At 42.6% G+C, this 17,704-nt stretch overlaps 1 pseudogene across 1 annotated transcript; it reads right to left on the bottom strand.

Annotated features, from left to right (window-relative positions):
- Window positions 1-6,188: 6,188 nt before the first annotated feature.
- LOC309667397 (cleavage stimulation factor subunit 2 pseudogene) lies at window positions 6,189-15,495 on the bottom strand (annotated as a pseudogene). Its single transcript has one exon. The product of its transcript is annotated as a cleavage stimulation factor subunit 2 pseudogene (transcript).
- Window positions 15,496-17,704: the final 2,209 nt, after the last annotated feature.

The raw sequence follows: 17,704 nt of genomic DNA, 5'->3' as shown, positions 1-17,704 counted from the left end.
ATAACATTAAAGAACAATACTGGGAGGAGTGGCTTCAAGATGATGGAAGACTAAGACGTGGAGATCACCTTCCTCCCCACAAATACATCAGAAATACATCTACATGTGGAACAACTCCTACAGACCACCTACTGAATGCTGGCAGAAGACCTCAGACCTCCCAAAAGGCAAGAAACTCCCCACGTACCTGGGTAGGGCAAAAGAAAGAAGAAAAAACAGAGACAAAGAATAGGGACGGGACCTGCACCAGTGGGAGGGAGCCGTGAAGGAGGAAAGGTTTCCGCACACTAGGAAGGCCCTTCGTGGGCAGAGACTGCTGGTGGTGGAGGGGGGAAGCTTCGGAGCCCTGGAGGAGAGCGCAGCCACAGGGGTGCAGAGGGCAGAGTGGAGAGATTCCCGCACAGAGGATCGGTGCCAACCAGCACTCACCAGCCCAAGAGGCTTGTCTGCTCCCCCGCTGGGGCGGGCGGGGGCTGGGAGCTGAGGCTCGGGCTTCGGAGGTCGGATTGCAGGGAGAGGACTGGGGTTGGCGGCGTGAACACAGCCTGAAGGGGGTAGTGCGCCACGGCTAGCTGGGAGGGAGTCCGGGAAAAAGTCTGCAGCTGCCGAAGAGGCAAGAGACTTTTTCTTACGTCTTTGTTTCCTGGTGTGCGAGGAGAGGGTATTAAGAGCGCTGCTTAAAGGAGCTCCAGAGACGGGCGCGAGCCGTGGCTATCAGCGCGGACCCCAGAGACGGGCATGAGACGCTAAGGCTGCTGCTGCCGCCACCAAGAAGCCTGTGTGCGAGCACAGGTAACTCTCCACACCACCCCTCCCGGGAGCCGGTGCAGCCCGCCACTGCCAGGGTCCCGTGATCCAGGGACAACTTCCCCGGGAGAACACACAGCGCGCCTCAGGCTGCTGCAACGTCACGCCGGCCTCTGCCACCAACGTCACGCCGGCCTCTGCCACCGTAGGCTCGCCCGGCATCCGTACCCCTCCCTCCCCCCCGGCCTGAGTGAGCCAGAGCCCCCGAAGCAGCTGCTCCTTTAACCCCGTCCTGTCTGAGCGAAGAACAGACGCCCTCAGGCGACCTACACGCAGAGGCGGGTCCAAATCCAAAGCTGAACCCCGGGAGCTGTGCAAACAAAGAAGAGAAATGGAAATCTCTCCCAGCAGCGTCAGGAGCAGCGGATTAAATCTCCACAATCAACTTGATGCACCCTGCATCTGTGGAATACCTGAAGAGACAACGAATCATCCCAAATTGAGGAGGTGGACCTTGGAAGCAATGATATATATATATTTTTTCCCTTTGTCTCTTTTTGTGAGTGTGTATGTGTATGCTTCTGTGTGTGATTTTGTCTGTACAGCTTTGCTTTTACCATTTGTCCTAGGGTTCTGTCTGTCCATTTTTTGTTTTGTGTTTTTTTAGTGTAGTTTTTAGCACTTGTTATCATTGGTGGATTTGTTTTTTGGTTTGGTCACTCTCTTCTTTCGTTCTTTTTTTTTTTATTACTTAAAAAAATTTTTTTAATAATTATTTTTTATTTTAATAACTTTATTTTATTTTATCTTCTTTTTTCTTTCTTTTCTCCCTTCTATTCTGAGCCGTGTGGATGACAGCCTCTTGGTTCTCCAGGCAGGTGTCAGGGATGTGCCTCTGAGGTGGGAGAGCCAAGTTCAGGACATTGGTCCACAAGAGACCTCCCAGCTCCACGTAATATCCAATGGTGAAAATCTCCCAGAGATCTTCATCTCAATGCTAAGACCCAGCTCCACTCAATGACCAGCAAGCTACAGTGCTGGACACCCTATGCCACACAACTAACAAGACAGGATCACAACCCCATCCATTAGCAGAGAGGCTGCGTAAAATCATAAGCCCACAGACACCCCAAAACACACCAACAGACGTGGACCTGCCCACCAGAAAGACAAGATCCAGCCTCATCCACCAGAATACAGGCACTAGTCCCCTCCACCAGGAAGCAGTGGCTAAGGAACAAACCTTAGCCACTGGGTGCAGACACCAAAAACAATGGGAACTATGAACCTGCAACCTGCGAAAGGAGACCCCAAACACAGTAAGTTAAGCAAAATGAGAAGACACAGAAACACATAGCAGATGAAGGAGCAAGGTAAAAACCCACCAGACCTAACAAATGAAGAGGAAATAGGCAGTCTACCTGAAAAAGAATTCAGAATAATGATAGTAAAGATGATCCAAAATCTTGGAAATAGAATGGAGAAAATACAAGAAACATTTAACAAGGACCTAGAAGAACAAAAGAGCAAACAAACAGTGATGAACAACACAATAAATGAAATTTAAAATACTCCAGAAGGAATCAATAGCAGAATAACTGAGGCAGAAGAACGAATAAGTGACCTGGAAGATAAAATAGTGGAAATAACTACTGCAGAGCAGAATAAAGATAAAAGAATGAAAAGAACTGAGGACAGTCTCAGAGACCTCTGGGACAACATTAGATGCACCAACATTCGAATTATAGGGGTCCCAGAAGAAGAAGGGAAAAAGAAAGGGACTGAGAAAATATTTGAAGAGATTGTAGTTGAAAACTTCCCTAATATGGGAAAGGAAATTGTTAATCAAGCCCAGGAAGCACAGAGAGTCCCATACAGGATAAATCCAAGGAGAAACATGCCAAGACACATATTAATCAAACTATCAAAAATTAAAAACAAAGAAAAAATATTAAAAGCAACAAGGGAAAAACAACAAATAACAAACAAGGGGATCCCCATAAGGTTAACAGCTGATCTTTCAGCAGAAACTCTGCAAGCCAGAAGGGAGTGGCAGGACATATTTAAAGTGATGAAAGAGAAAAACCTACAACCAAGATTACTCTACCCAGCAAGGATCTCATTCAGATTTGACAGAGAAATTAAACGCTTTACAGACAAGCAAAAGCTAAGAGAATTCAGCACGACGAAACCAGCTTTACAACAAATGCTAAAGGAACTTCTCTAGGCAGGAAGCACAAGAGAAGGAAAAGACCTACAATAACAAATCCAAAACAATTAAGAAAATGGTAATAGGAACATACATATCGATAATTACCTTAAATGTAAATGGGTTAAATGCTCCAACCAAAAGACATAGACTGGCTGAACGGATACAAAAACAAGACCCGTATATATGCTGTCTACAAGAGACCCACTTCAGACCTAGGGACACATACAGACTGAAAGTGAGGGGATGGAAAAAGATATTCCATGCAAATGGAAATCAAAAGAAAGCTGGAGTACCAATTCTCATATCACACAAAATAGACTTTAAAACAAAGACTATTACAAGAGAGAAGGAAGGACACTACATATGATAAAGGGATCAATCCAAGAAGAAGATATAACAATTGTAAATATTTATGCACCCGACATAGGAGCACCTCAATACATAAGGCAAATGCTAGCAGCCATAAAAGGGGAAATCGACAGTAACACAATCATAGTAAGGGACTTTAACATCCCACTTTCACTAATGGACAGATCACCCAAAATGAAGATAAATAAGGAAACACAAGCTTTAAATGATACAGTAAACAAGATGGACTTAATTGACATTTATAGGACAGTACACCCAAGAACAACAGAATACACTTTCTTCTCAAGGGCTCATGGAACATTCTCCAGGATAGATCATATCTTGGTTCACAAATCAAGCCTTGGTAAATTTAAGAAAACTGAAATCATATCAAGTATCTTTTCCAACCACAATGCTATGAGACTAGATATCAATTACAGGAAAAAAATCTGTAAAAAACACAAACACATGGAGGCTAAACAACACACTACTTAATAACCAACAGATCACTGAAGAAATCAAAGAGGAAATCAAAAAATACCTGGAAACAAATGGCAATGGAAACATGACGACCCAAAACCTATGGGATGCAGCAAAAGCAGTTCTAAGAGGGAAGTTTATAGCAATACAATCCTACCTTAAGAAACAAGAAACATCTCAAATAAACAACCTAACCTTACACCTAAAGCAATTAGAGAAAGAAGAACCTAAAAACCCCCAAAGTTAGCAGAAGGAAAGAAATCATAAAGATCAGATCAGAAATAAATGAAAAAGAAATGAAGGAAACAATAACAAAGATCAATAAAACTAAAATCTGGTTCTTTGAGAAGATAAAGAAAATTGATAAACCATTAGCCAGACTCATCAAGAAAAAAAGGGAGAAGACTCAAATCAATAGAATTAGAAATGAAAAAGGAGAAGTAACAACTGACACTGCAGAAATACAAAGGATCATCAGAGATTACTAAAAGCAACTAAAAGGCAATAAAATGGACAACCTGGAAGAAATGGACAAATTCTTAGAAATGCACAACGTTCTGAGACTGAACCAGGAAGAAAGAAAATATGAACAGACCAATCACAAGCACTGAAATTGAAACTGTGATTAAAAATCTTTCAACAAACAAAACCCCAGGACCAGATGGCTTCACAGGTGAATTCTATCAAACATTTAGAGACTAGCTAAAACCTATCTTTCTCAAACTCTTCCAAAGTATAGCAGAGGCAGGAACACTCCCAAACTCATTCTATGAGGCCACCATCACTCTGATACCAAAACCAGACAAAGATGTCACAAAGAAAGAAAACTACAGGCCAATATCACTGATGAACATAGATGCAAAATTCCTCAACAAAATACTAGCAAACAGAATCCAACAGCACATTAAAAGGATCATACACTATGATCAAGTGGGGTTTATCCCAGGAATGCAAGGATTCTTCAATATACGCAAATCAATCAACGTGATACACCATATTAACAAATGGAAGGAGAAAAACCATATGATCATCTTAATAGATGCAGAAAAAACTTTCGACAAAATTCAATACCCATTTATGATAAAAACCCTCCAGAAAGTAGGCATAGAGGGAAATTACCGCAACATAATAAAGGCCATATATGACAAACCCATAGCCAACATCATTCTCAATGGTGAAAAACTGAAACCGTTTCCTCTATGATCAGGAACAAGACAAGGTTGTCCACTCTCACCAGTATTATTCAACATAGTTTTGGAAGTTGTAGCCATAGCAGTCAGAGAACAAAATGAAATAAAAGGAATCCAAACCAGAAAAGAAGAAGTAAAACTGTCACTGTTTGCAGATGCCATGTAACTATACACAGAGAATCCTAAAGATCCTACCAGAAAACTACTAGAGTTAATCAATGAATTTGGTAAAGTAGCAGGATACAAAATTAATGCACAGAAATCTCTTGCATTCCTATACACTAATGATGAAAAATCTGAAAGTGAAATTAAGAAAACACTCCCATTTACCATTGCAACAAAAAGAATAAAATATCTAGGAATAAACTTACCTAAGGAGACAAAAGACCTGTATGCAGAAAATTATAAGACACTGATGAAAGAAATTAAAGATGATACAAATAGATGGAGAGATATACCATGTTCTTGGATTGGAAGAATCAACATTGTGAAAATGACTCTACTACCCAAAGCAATCTACAGATTCAATGCAATCCCTATCAAACTACCACTGGCATTTTTCACAGAACTAGAAGAAAAAATTTCACAATTTGTATGGAGACACAAAAGACCCCGAATAGCCAAAGCAATCTTGAGAACGAAAAATGGAGCTGGAGGAATCAGGCTCCCTGACTTCAGACTATATTACGAAGCTACAGTAATCAAGACAGTTTGGTACTGGCACAAAAACAGAAATATAGAACAATGGAACAGGATAGAAAGCCCAGAGATAAACCCACACACATATGGTCACCTTATCTTTGATAAAGGAGGCAAGCATATACAGTGGAGAAAAGACAGCCTCTTCAATAAGTGTTGCTGGGAAAATTGGACAGGTACATGTAAAAGTATGAAATTAGAACACTCCCTGATACCATACACAAAAATAAACTCAAAATGGATTAAAGACCTAAGTGTAAAGCCAGACACTATCAAACTCTTAGAGGAAAACATAGGCAGAATACTCCATGACATAAATCACAGCAAGATCCTTTTTGACCCACCTCCTACAGAAATGGAAATAAAAACAGAAATTAACAAATGGGACCTAATGAAACTTAAAAGCTTTTGCACAGCAAAGGAAACCATAAACAAGACCAAAAGACAACCCTCTGAATGGGAAAAAATATTTGCAAATGAAGCAACTGACAAAGGATTAAACTCCAAAATTTACAAGCAGTTCGTGCAGCTCAATATCAAGAAACAAACAACCCAATCCAAAAATGGGCAGAAGACCTAAATAGACATTTCTCCAAAGAAGATATACAGATTACCAACAAACACATGAAAGAATGCGCAACATCATTAATCATTAGAGAAATGCAAATCAAAACTACAATGAGATATCATCTCACACTGGTCACAATGGTCATCATCAAAAAATCTACAAACAATAAATGCTGGAGAGGGTGTGGAGAAAAGGGAACCCTCTTGCACTGTTGGTGGGAATGTAAATTGATACAGCCACTATGAAGAACAGTATGGAGGTTCCTTAAAAAACTAAAAATAGAACTACCATATGACCCAGCAATCCCACTACTGGGCATATACCCTGAGAAAACCATAATTCTAAAGAGTCATGTACCAAAATGTTCATTGCAGCTCTATTTACCATAGCCAGAACATGGAAGCAACCCAAGTGTCCATCAACAGACGAATGGATAAAGAAGATGTGGCATGTATATACAATGGAATATTACTCAGCCATAAAAAGAAACGAAATGGAGTTATTTGTAGTGAGGTGGATGGACCTAGAGTTGTCATACAGAGTGAAGTAAGTCAGAAAGAGAAAAACAAACACCGTATGCTAACACATATATATGGAATCTAAAAAAAAAAAAAAATGGTCATGAAGAACCTAAGGGCAAGACGGGAATAAAGACGCAGACCTACTAGAGAATGGACTTGAGGATATGGGGAGGGGGCAGGGTAAGTTGGGAGAAAGTGAGAGAGTGGCATGGACATATATACACTACCAAATGTAAAATAGATAGCTAGTGGGAAGGAGCTGCATAGCACAGGGAGATCAGCTCGGTGCTTTGTGACCATCTAGAGGGGTGGGATAGGGAGGGTGGGAGGGAGGGAGATGCAATAGGGAAGAGATATGGGGATATATGTATATGTATAACAGATTCACTTTGTTATAAAGCAGAAAGTAACACACCATTGTAAAGCAATGATACTCCAATAAAGACGTTAAAAAAAAAAAAGTACAATACTGCAGTAAGGGTAGAAAACACATGTAAGGTTTCACCCTTGGTGTTCAGCCTTCTAAAAGGAAAAAGGTCATGTATATCAATCTGCAGTATATTAAAATTGTGTTCAAAGTTTATTTCAAGTCACAGAAAACATATAAACGAAGACAACAGAATGAACTGATTTTGTTCTGAGAGAAGGTGATGGGAGTCCCCCACCTGGCACCAATTTGAGTCATTCAAAGGGTAGGATGCAGAAATCATCTTTTTGCAACGCTTCAACCAAGTTATGGAATTAATTTCCAGATTTGTCGCCAGGTAGTTTTGAAAATATTTTAAGGCGCTCCAGTAGACATCTGTATTTGTTCCTTTAAGGTCAGGATACTCTGCCTCTGCTCAGGAGGAAGCTTGGCGATCTGGTCTGCAGTTAGTTGAGGAACGTGCATGATCAAAGCAGCCTTCTCATGGTCCTGTGCTGTGACTTGGTTCTGGCCAGGACTAAAGCCACCAGGCTGGCCTCCACCCTGAATGCTCACTCCTTGCATGACTGGGATATGTCTGGATCCTTGGGGGCCAACTGCCCCCATGTTAATTGGACTGGGACCTGGATTCCACTAGGTATAGGGCCTCTAGGGCCTGGGACTGGGCCCCTTGTATCCATGCTTCTGGCCTCAATCCCTCTGACTTCCACTGCACGGGCCTCCATGGCTCGTGCCTCCATACCTCGTGCATCTATGCCTCGGGGATCTCTTCCACCTCTGCCATCCAATGGTGTACCCCTCTGATCTAGCATAGGTCCTCTTGGCTCTGCCGTTAGAGGTCTGGGCTCAGCTAATGGCCCTCCCCTCATCTCATGTGGGGGTGGGCCGCGGCTATCAGGGCCAGGGACATGGTGCATGGGCAGACCCTGATAAGGTGGTCCCAGGTAACCTCTAGGCTCTACCTCTCCAGTTACAGAAAGGAAAGTGCCTCTGCGTGGGTCATTTGGAGCGTTTCCCAACAGACCTCGAGGAGTTGGGACGTTGGCAGGCAAGGGCCCACGCTGCACAGCTGCTCTGGGGTCTTGCATCGGCACTTGTTCCCACTCCATGGACACTGGTCCACTCCCTGGCATTCCAACCTGGGCCTGCATTCCTCCTCCAGGCGCTAAGGAGCCGGGGCCAGGTCCTGTTACGGTCGTTGGTATCTGCCCTGGTGCTGCAACTCCAGCCTGCAGAGAAGCTTGCATCAGAGGAGGTGCGCCATTGACATGCATTCCACTCAAAGACTGGGCCTGAGGGGCCTGAGGATTCTGTTGGTTTATTGACACATTGGACCCTGAGCCAGGTCCAGCGCTGTGGACTGTCTGAGGGTTGCCTGCAATCAGTGTCGGGATATTTGTCTGGCGATGCAGAATTTTCAAGGCAATTTCTGGATACACAGTTCTCATCACAACCTGGGCTTGTAGCAAAGCATAAGCCAGTTGAGGGTTCTGAAGCAACATGTTCCGTGCTTCCTGAGGACTATTCTGGACACAGAGCTTCATTTGTTTCATCAGCTCAAACATCTGCTCTGGTGGAAGGCTGGCAACTGCTTTGCTAATGGACTCAGGGGCATCCTCAGGACTGATGGTCTCTCCGTAAGGTGACTCAGTGACAGGGGCACAGTGCCAAGGCTCTTCAGCTCTTCTTTGTTCTCTTTGCTGGCAGCATTGTCCACTCGAAGTGCTCTCCCACTGAATTCACACCCATTTAGGTTTCGCATGGCACTAAGTGCTGTCTCCTGGTCTTGGTATTCACAGAAGCCAGAACCTTTTGGCTTTCCTGTCTCCCTATCATATACCAACCTGAAACTAACAACAGGTCCAACCTCAGAAAAGATGTCCTTTAATTGCTGTTCAGTAGCCTCATATGGAATGCTCCCCACAAACACCGAATGTAGAGGACGATCCACCGCAGGGTCTCTCACAGTCAAACCCACCATCGCTCTCTATCCATTCCTCTTTGAAGGTTTGCCACTACTTTGGAATTGTGCCTTGCAGGCAGGACCTGAGTCCACACCTTTCCTGGACCCCCAGAACTGTCTCTGTCTCCTCTCCACATTCTCCATCACTTCATTATCATTATTATTTTTTTAAGCTGGAAGCAGTGAAAGGGGGACCTGACAATTGCCTGCTTTCTCCACTTGCTCTGTCTATACCTGGGAGTCCCATTCTTTATTTCCCTCTCCAAACTTTCTCCATTCAACTTAGTGTTTAGGCCTTTGGGGAAAAACCCACAATGGCTGATGCTCTACTCCTGCTTCACACCTGGCCTCAACTCTTCCCTGAGGCAATGAAGTTTGGGCCAACTGCCTTCCTGAATGGGATAAAATGAAGGGTAGGGAAAATATAGGAGAAAATATAAGCTAATATCTCAAAATAGGCTCAAAACCAACAAATATTTAGGAAGTATGAGAATCGTCTTAAGTCTGAAGGGGCATGGGAGTGGGATGGAAGGTGCCGACCCAGTAAAAGAAATTGTCCCCATCCCTAAGAGCTCCCAATTTATTAATAACTGGAATAAAAGAAAAACAAAACTAATATGTATGAAACTGTCAGAGAACAACAATGCCAAACTGTGCAATAGGAAATCAGAGAGGAGAGAACTTAGAAAGAGCTGAAGTAACAGTAATATCAAAGTATTTTAATAATATCTACTGCCCAATTAATTAGATATTACCAACACAGTTCAAAAATATATACTAAGCATCTACTGTGTACCAAGCGGACTACTAAGCACCAGGAACACATAGGGAGCATAATTTTATCCTCCAAGTCAGGGGTGGGAGCTGAAGATGGGGAGGAGAGAAGGAAGAGACATTGGAAAATACTTTTTAAAGGATGTAATTTTGAGCTGGGTATTAAAGAGCAGAATTTTGCAGTGGAGTTATAATTAGAGAAAACACTGTGTGCAAAGGCAATGATAGAACTGATCCAGTTTTGAGCTCTTCCTTTCCCCTCAAGCTTGGGGGTGAGTCTTGTTGGGAAAAAAGAAACAGCACAAATAGAGGAAAGGGATTTTTTTCATCAAATACACCTTGGTTAGAGGTTTCCTCATGGAACATGAAGGCGTGGGAAGGGGTTAGTTCAGATTCCCTTATATAGATTGAGGATGAGAGTTGAAACAGAAACCATAGCTTACAAAATGGTCTGCACTATGACTAGTAAAACAGATAAATGACTTAAGGTCAAAATTGTATATCTCTTTGTTTAAATGCATATGTTCCAAGATAGAACCATAGAGTGATGTAACAATAACTCCGAAAAGGTCGTATGTTCTAAAACTGAGACCACTGACTGTTCCAGCAACTTGCCTGGTGTACAGATTCTGAATAATCCATGCCAAGACCATCTTGTGACTAATTCCAGCCCCCAGGTCCTACAAAAACCTTACCCTAAGCTCCCCAACTTTGGACTCACTCCATGGTTTGTACTGTATTTGACTCACTCTTCTGCTTTGTATTGTCTTTTGCTGCAGGCTAAAGTAACCTTTTTTTTTTTTTTTTTCCTTTTACTACAGGTGTGTGCCAGTGGTCTCTGGATGATATTTTAACAAATCAAGGTCCTATCAAGATTTGTCAGAGACTCTTGCTGCTGTAGAGTTGGACTCTTACAGATAGCCACACCTGGGAGCCCTAATTCTCCACCCCCTAAAAGCCACTCTGCCTGTCCTGACAAACCGAGTCTCTCTACCAATGTGAGCTCCAAGTCTTTTGTTGAGCCCTTCAGCATTGGTTTTATTTTGTTTGTCTTATGGATATAATCTCCCAGGACTTTTTGGTGATTTGATCATATGTGCACTCCTTCTCCAAGTTCTGCCAAGTATAATCAATCCTTTTATACAACTCTTCCTCCCGTCTGAGGTCTGTGTATTGGCAATTCTGTGGAACATCTAAGAGATTCAGAGGGCAGGAGATGGGCTTAGGTGCAAACAAATTTGCACTGTGGTTTGGCAACTGGTGATCAGCTATCACAGTTTCCTGGGAATTTTTTTGACCTTTTTGGGGAGCTGAATATTTTTTGAATCATTTGACAAGGTAGGTCCTGTGTAGCAGAACCTAATACTCTGGCAATCATACGTATTTTGCCTGCAACATGGACAAACCCTAAGACAAGGATCATTACTCAAATTTGAAACATATTTCATATGTCCCATAATCAATCTGGATTTCTCTCTCTGGGGAAAGCCAGCTGCCATGTCATGAAGACACTCAAGCAGCCCTGTGGAGGCCCATGCAGTGAGGAACTGAGACCTCCTGCCAACAGCTGACATTAACTTGCCAGTCACAGGAGTGGCCACCTTGGAAGTGGATCCTCCAGTCAAGCCTTTAGATTACTATAGCCTTAGCTGACATCTTGACTGCCACCTCATGAGAGATACCAACCAGAACATCCTGGCCAAGCCACTCCCAAATTCTTGACCCACAGAACTCTGTGCTAAAGGAAATACATGTTTGTTTGTTTTAAGTCCTTAAGTTTGGGGCAATGTGTTTTACAGCAATAGATAACTAATATAATAGATAACTAATATCAAGACAGACCATGAGTACAATAGATAGCTAATTTCAAATGGCCTTTTCATTTAATTTGGACACGGATGGGTTATCTTTGCCAGTGTCTGTAAGATTAGTCCCACATCTGCTAATTGTCAAGGGCAATGGTTTTAGAAGTCCCATGACCATTAGACAGGAGTGTCTACTAACAATTCAGACTCGTGAACCAGCAAAAAACTAAAGTACTGCTCTTTACTGAGATTTTGTACTATTCCTTCCAGAAGACTCAATTTCTGATTATCACCGGGGGCTTTAGGTAATTATAAGGAAGAAGCAGGAATCCCTGTGGATGATAAGTATGGTAGTTGACCTTTAAGATGGCTCCTAATGATCTCTGATTCCCGATAATCATGTCATTATGTAATTTTTTCCCTTTGAGCACAGACTGTATCTAGTGACTTGCTTCTAAGTTATAAACTATAACAAAAGAGATGGGATACTGTTTCCAAGCTTAGGATACAAAAGCACATGGCTCCCATCTTACTTGCCTCTCTCACTCTCTTACTGGCTTATGCAGAGGTAAGCCAGCTGCTTTGTTGTAAGCTGCCCAATTGAGAGGCCCACTTAGCAAGGAAAGGATGTCTCTGGCCAAGAGCCAGCAAGTCTAACAGTCCACAAGGAGCTGAATTCCGCCAGTGAGTGAACTCAGAGGGGATCCTCCCCCAGTTGGGGGCTCCAGTCAACACCTTGATCGTAGCCCTGTGACAGGCCTTGAGCCAGAAGTATCCAGCAAAGCCATGCTCAGATTCCTGAACCACAGAAACTATGAGATAATAAATGTTTGTTGTTTTAAGCCAGTAAGTTTGGGGATAACTTGTTAATAGCCATAGATAATGGATAGATAAAATAAGATTAAATTATTCTCATTAATTTTTACAATAAAAATTATTATATGACTTTATATAATTATGTTATATATTATTATATAACAATATTAGAAAGGAGGTTTTTCTCTTCTATTGAAGTTTTATACATAATCAGTTTTATAGGAATTTGGTCACTGATTATCCTGGGAGTAAGGATATATTATGGACAGTGAAGACACTGGCAAATCATTAATTTAACTCATAAAGTGTATTATAAATGTCACTAGTTGACAAGGACATTTAAACCTCTAGAAAAAAAGTATTTTTCTCTCTCATTACCCTACTGACAATTATTATACTAGTCTTTGTGCATGAGCATGAGTATATCTCTTTCAAACATGGATCATATTTACAGCAACACATTTTACTTAAACATAATCCAGAATGCTAAACTTCGTTTGATTTGTCAAGTTTCTGTTTCTTTTATCATACGTTTGATTGATACAAGGACTCTTGCAATCATTTTGTAATCGTTAAAATTTGGAGAATTCCAAACAAATCTAATTTTTATCTTTCATTTTATAAGGCAGAAGAGCAAATATGTATATATAGGCATCATTGGCCATTTTATCCTTTGGAGTTCAAATTTGGCAAAGACAAAATCAAGAACAGCTGTTATTCAAAAAGTAAGATGTCTTATAAGGAGTTACCTCTCAACAAGGCACAGGGCTCAGTTTGCTTTCAAAGAGATTCTTTCAATATTTAAGAAATCCATTTATGTTATTTATTCTCTTGGGGAACATAGCAAAAGAGGGATTATGCTTCCCTGTGTAAATTTATGTAGTTAGAATAACTCTGAGGGCAAACTGGGCAGAATGAATGAGTAGTAGGATGGCAGCAGAAATGAAAGGTCCAGAGGGCAGAGCCAGAGAATCTCTCAGTGCAATAGAATGAAGAGAGACCTCTGGAAAATTTTTACTCGAGGATCCAAACTCTGATCAATATCTGCTCGGAGAAGCATTTTGTGCCTGATGAACATAGTCATTGGCAACTGAACCAGTCCTGATGCCCCTGAAAATTAAATGTATACTCTTTCCACCTGAGACTCATCTGTGTTTCCGTCTGTATTTTTTTAAATCAGATGTTAAATTCTGGCATCAAGTATAGAATCTGACTGTCTAGCTCTTTATTACAGAACAAAATAAAGGGAGAGATTTCCCTCGTAGTCATCTTTTCTTATCTCATAGCTACTCCTTTGGGTTGAGACCACTGACAGACAGTTGATGTTTCCATGGAAACCAGCTAAATAGCAAGGTAGCGATGTAAGGGTTTCCTTTAGAAAACAATCAGCTACCACACCTTGGCCTGTGCTTTTAAACAATTCCTAGTCTCTGCACCTGTCAGGACAGAGCCAAATTAGCAAATACACACAAGAACTGAACACCAGAGAGAGGGGGTAGGGTTTAGAGAGCACATGAATAATCATTTCAGAGGATTGCTAGGTACTGGGAGAGCAGATTCTGAGAGACTAACACTGTGGGAAAATAAAAGGCTATTTCTGGTTCTGTTTGGTTTTTAATATCTAATTGTCAACATCCAGCTGACTTGGAAAAAATTCACAAGAAATGATGCATATCAGGTACCAAATGCTATTACACACCTAAAACTCAGCTGTGGTCTTTCCCTTCAGAATTCTCTTTCTTCCTGCCCCTAAAACCCAAAGAGGCAAGGAATCCAGGCTTCTAGACACTGCTGGATGAGTCAAGGTACCACAGCCCAGACAAGCTAAGCACTGGCTCTGTCACACACGGATGCAAAGGCATTCAAGAAACCACAGCCCTCTGTTTTCGTGGCTCCTGCCTTCTTAATCAAATCAACACAGAGTACGCAGAGTTCACCCACACCACCAACAAACCCCGTGAAAACACCTTGGGCCAACAGAAGCGTCCATCCAACTGTGATTCACTGATCAAGAGGAAGGCCTCTGAGGGCAGCCAATCAGAGTCCGGCGCAGGGAAAAATCACTTGGCTCTTACAGGAAGCCATCTAATTATGTTACCGTAATCCCCAGGCTTGAATTTTTCAACCACCTCAACACGAACTCACAGACTTCACCGATTATGTAATTACGGAAAACTTCACGACAAACATGAAGATTCCTTCTGGAGGCCACATTGAGGACTGGGATGTGCATTTGATCGTGGGAGGGAAGCACACGGCCCACAAAGGGAAGAGCAAAGAGATTTATTGAACTTAAAAGGCTGCAGTTTAAAAGGGGCCTCTAGCAGACCTCCCTTTTCGTGTGCACATTTTTTGCACCTGCAACTGTTTGTGGGCTGGAAAGCAATAGCCCTCTCCCTTCTCCCAAGAGACCCTGCTTTAATGCCTTGGCCCCAAATGTGTCATTTTCCTGCCGGGGGGCAGAAATCAAAAGAAACCAAGTTTTTAGAACTTTGCTGTAAAGAAAATAATAGTTCTGAAAAGGATTGGAGCCACATTTTCAGGTTTGACACAGTTGTTAGAGAAATGGCAGAAGGGAAAACATTCCTCTTCACTTTCTTTCCTAACTTGCCGAAGTTCTTCGCTGCTCCAGGTTCTGGGTGACATCTGTAGCGTCCATCTCCGTGGGGTCTGTTGCAAGCTTTCCACCCTGCAGCACGGAGCTGTGCTGAGACCAGTGTTCAGAGGCGAGAGTCCAAATGGCCCTACTGCTTCTTCACAGAGAAGATGCCATATAAATTATTTCCATTAAAACCAGCGTTTGAGGGGCTTCCCTGGGGGCGCAGTGGTTAAGAATCCGCCTGCCAAGGCAGGGGACACAGGTTCAAGCCCTGGTCCGGGAAGATCCCACATGCCGCGGAGCAACTAAGCCCGTGCGCCACAACTACTGAGTCCACGCGCTCTAGGGCCCGCGAGCCACAACAAGAGAAGCCACCGCCATGAGAAGCCTGCGCACCGCAACAGAGTAGCCCCCACTCACGGCAACTAGAGAGAGCCCACGCGCAGCAACGAAGACCCAACGCAGCCCAAAATAAATAAAATAACTAAATTTTAAAAAACAGAGAACAAAAAATCCCCACCATTTGACACCAGAAGTGAACTGTGGAATCTTAATTACCGTGCTCATGACTGAAGTGCTGACAAACGGTCCTGCTTTAGATGGTGTTTGTGGGTGGGGCTTGGGTGAGAGCTGGGATCAAAACTTGATTGTAGCCGGTGATCCACTTCCTCCTTCCCCCCACCCCCCAGCCACCTCATCTGTTAGATGAAAGTTAGAGTGGAAAGCCTCTTTTAAGCCATTTGAACTGTTTTATTCAAAGAAGCATCTGTGGATTTTTATAAGACTGGGCAAGATTTGCCCAGTTATTTTTTCCATCCTATCCAGAGAACGGAAAGTTTCAAATGAAGGGTCATAACTGAAGCAAAAGTGTTATGTGCATAGGAGACAGAATGCATCACTAAATAGAGGGGAGATACAATAAAGCCCCTCACTCCGTATATATAACAGCACACAGATGAGCTTGATTGAACAGATGAGACTAGCAGAGGCAAATCAAGTAAACTCGGTTTCTTTGGTTTAGCTTGGAAGACACTGAGGATTTTTTCTATGGTATAAAACTTGAGGACATAGGGGTTCTCATATATCTTGTAAAATACCCGTATGCCACATGATCAGATAGCTTGAGATTTTTAAAAAGTAGGTATATTTAATCTCCTCAATGGGTGGCAGGGGCGGCAAGGATATCTGTTGTCTCAGCTAGACAGACTGATCCTTTTTCTTCCCATTCTTTGGTTCAATCTAGTATTAACATTTTTGAAGGAGGTAGGTTTGGGATTCCTGGTTCTTGTAAAGCAAAGCCCACGACATTCTTCAGTTCAGTTGTCTCATGGGGAAAATGAGGGGAGAAGGCTTAAGGGGTTCGTTATCATTGGCTACTGAGTTACACTTATACACAGAGTTGTACTGATGGCATGGAATGGAGAGGGGATGTTTAGGGGAGAGATGGGAATCCTGGGGTCTCAAGAATACAGGTTAAGGGACTGGAGATGATGGAAGAAAGAAGAAAGAAGAGGTGAGGCAAACTCAGGAGCAAAACATGAAATAGTAAATTATGTTGGGCTACTCGGTAGGGAAAGTGCAAGGTTTCACTAAAACACATGCTGGCCTGACCTCGCTGGGGTCAGAAGGAACAGTCAGGAAGCCTGCCTAGAAAACTTCCAAGAGGGAAGCTTTAGAGCCAAAGTGAGCAAGGTCAGAAGTCTAGGAGGCTTCCTATCCACACAAATGGGTTCGCCGGAAAGTCTTATTTTAGGTCTCTGCTGCCGAATAAAATAATTCCTCCTTTGATGGAAATTCCTCTCATTTCCACGGGACAGAAAGGATCAGGTGAAAATTCAGTGCCTTGGGGAGAATGGGGTCCACTAAGAAGATTAACCTGGGAGGAAATTTTGCAGGACCTGATATACTTAAGAGCTAGAGATCAATATTCAAAGATCTCTGCGTTCCATGCCACTGAGATTCCAAATGCAGTTTTAGGTGCCTGTGGGGAATTTATTGGGTAGTGGAACCCTAACACATCTTTTTACTCTGTGAAGCTTCTTCTATGGATGGATTTCTTCCCCCTTGACTTGTACAAATAAAACAGATTGGGGAAAAGGGCAGTGGAATGAAAACCTGATGCCTCTAAAGCGGTTTTAATTATGGTTTTATTTGGAGAAGAAGATTTTTTCCTTTCTATTTTATTTTCTTCTCTCCTTCAGAAAGTACATCATTTGATGGTGTCTACTTCAGCATTTTGGTATTTTAAACACCCCTCCCAGCCCATACTGGGAGGCCTTTCTTCCAATGAGAGGGCTCCCCATAGGTTCTCCTGAGGTGCAGTGCAGTTCCTGGTGTTAGCACCACAGGCAGAGTCCCTGGGGAGCCCCAGCCACGGACTTCGGGGGCCCTGGAGCTCCAGCAGCAAGTTCTCCAAATGCAGCCCTTTCTCCAAGTATGTGCAATTGAAAAAGAACTTACAGCCTATTTCACTTCCCACTCAACAAAGAGAGTATACCAAGGGTTAAAAAAAGAAAGAACAGGCTCAAAGTGGAGTCACTTGTGCTAAGTCTCAG

Source organism: Balaenoptera physalus (assembly GCF_965194825.1).
Source record: "Balaenoptera physalus genome assembly, chromosome: 9".
NCBI classification, from domain to species: Eukaryota; Metazoa; Chordata; class Mammalia; order Artiodactyla; family Balaenopteridae; genus Balaenoptera; species Balaenoptera physalus.
Note: the sequence above shows the minus strand (reverse complement) of the source record. Positions and strands in the feature narration are given on the sequence as shown.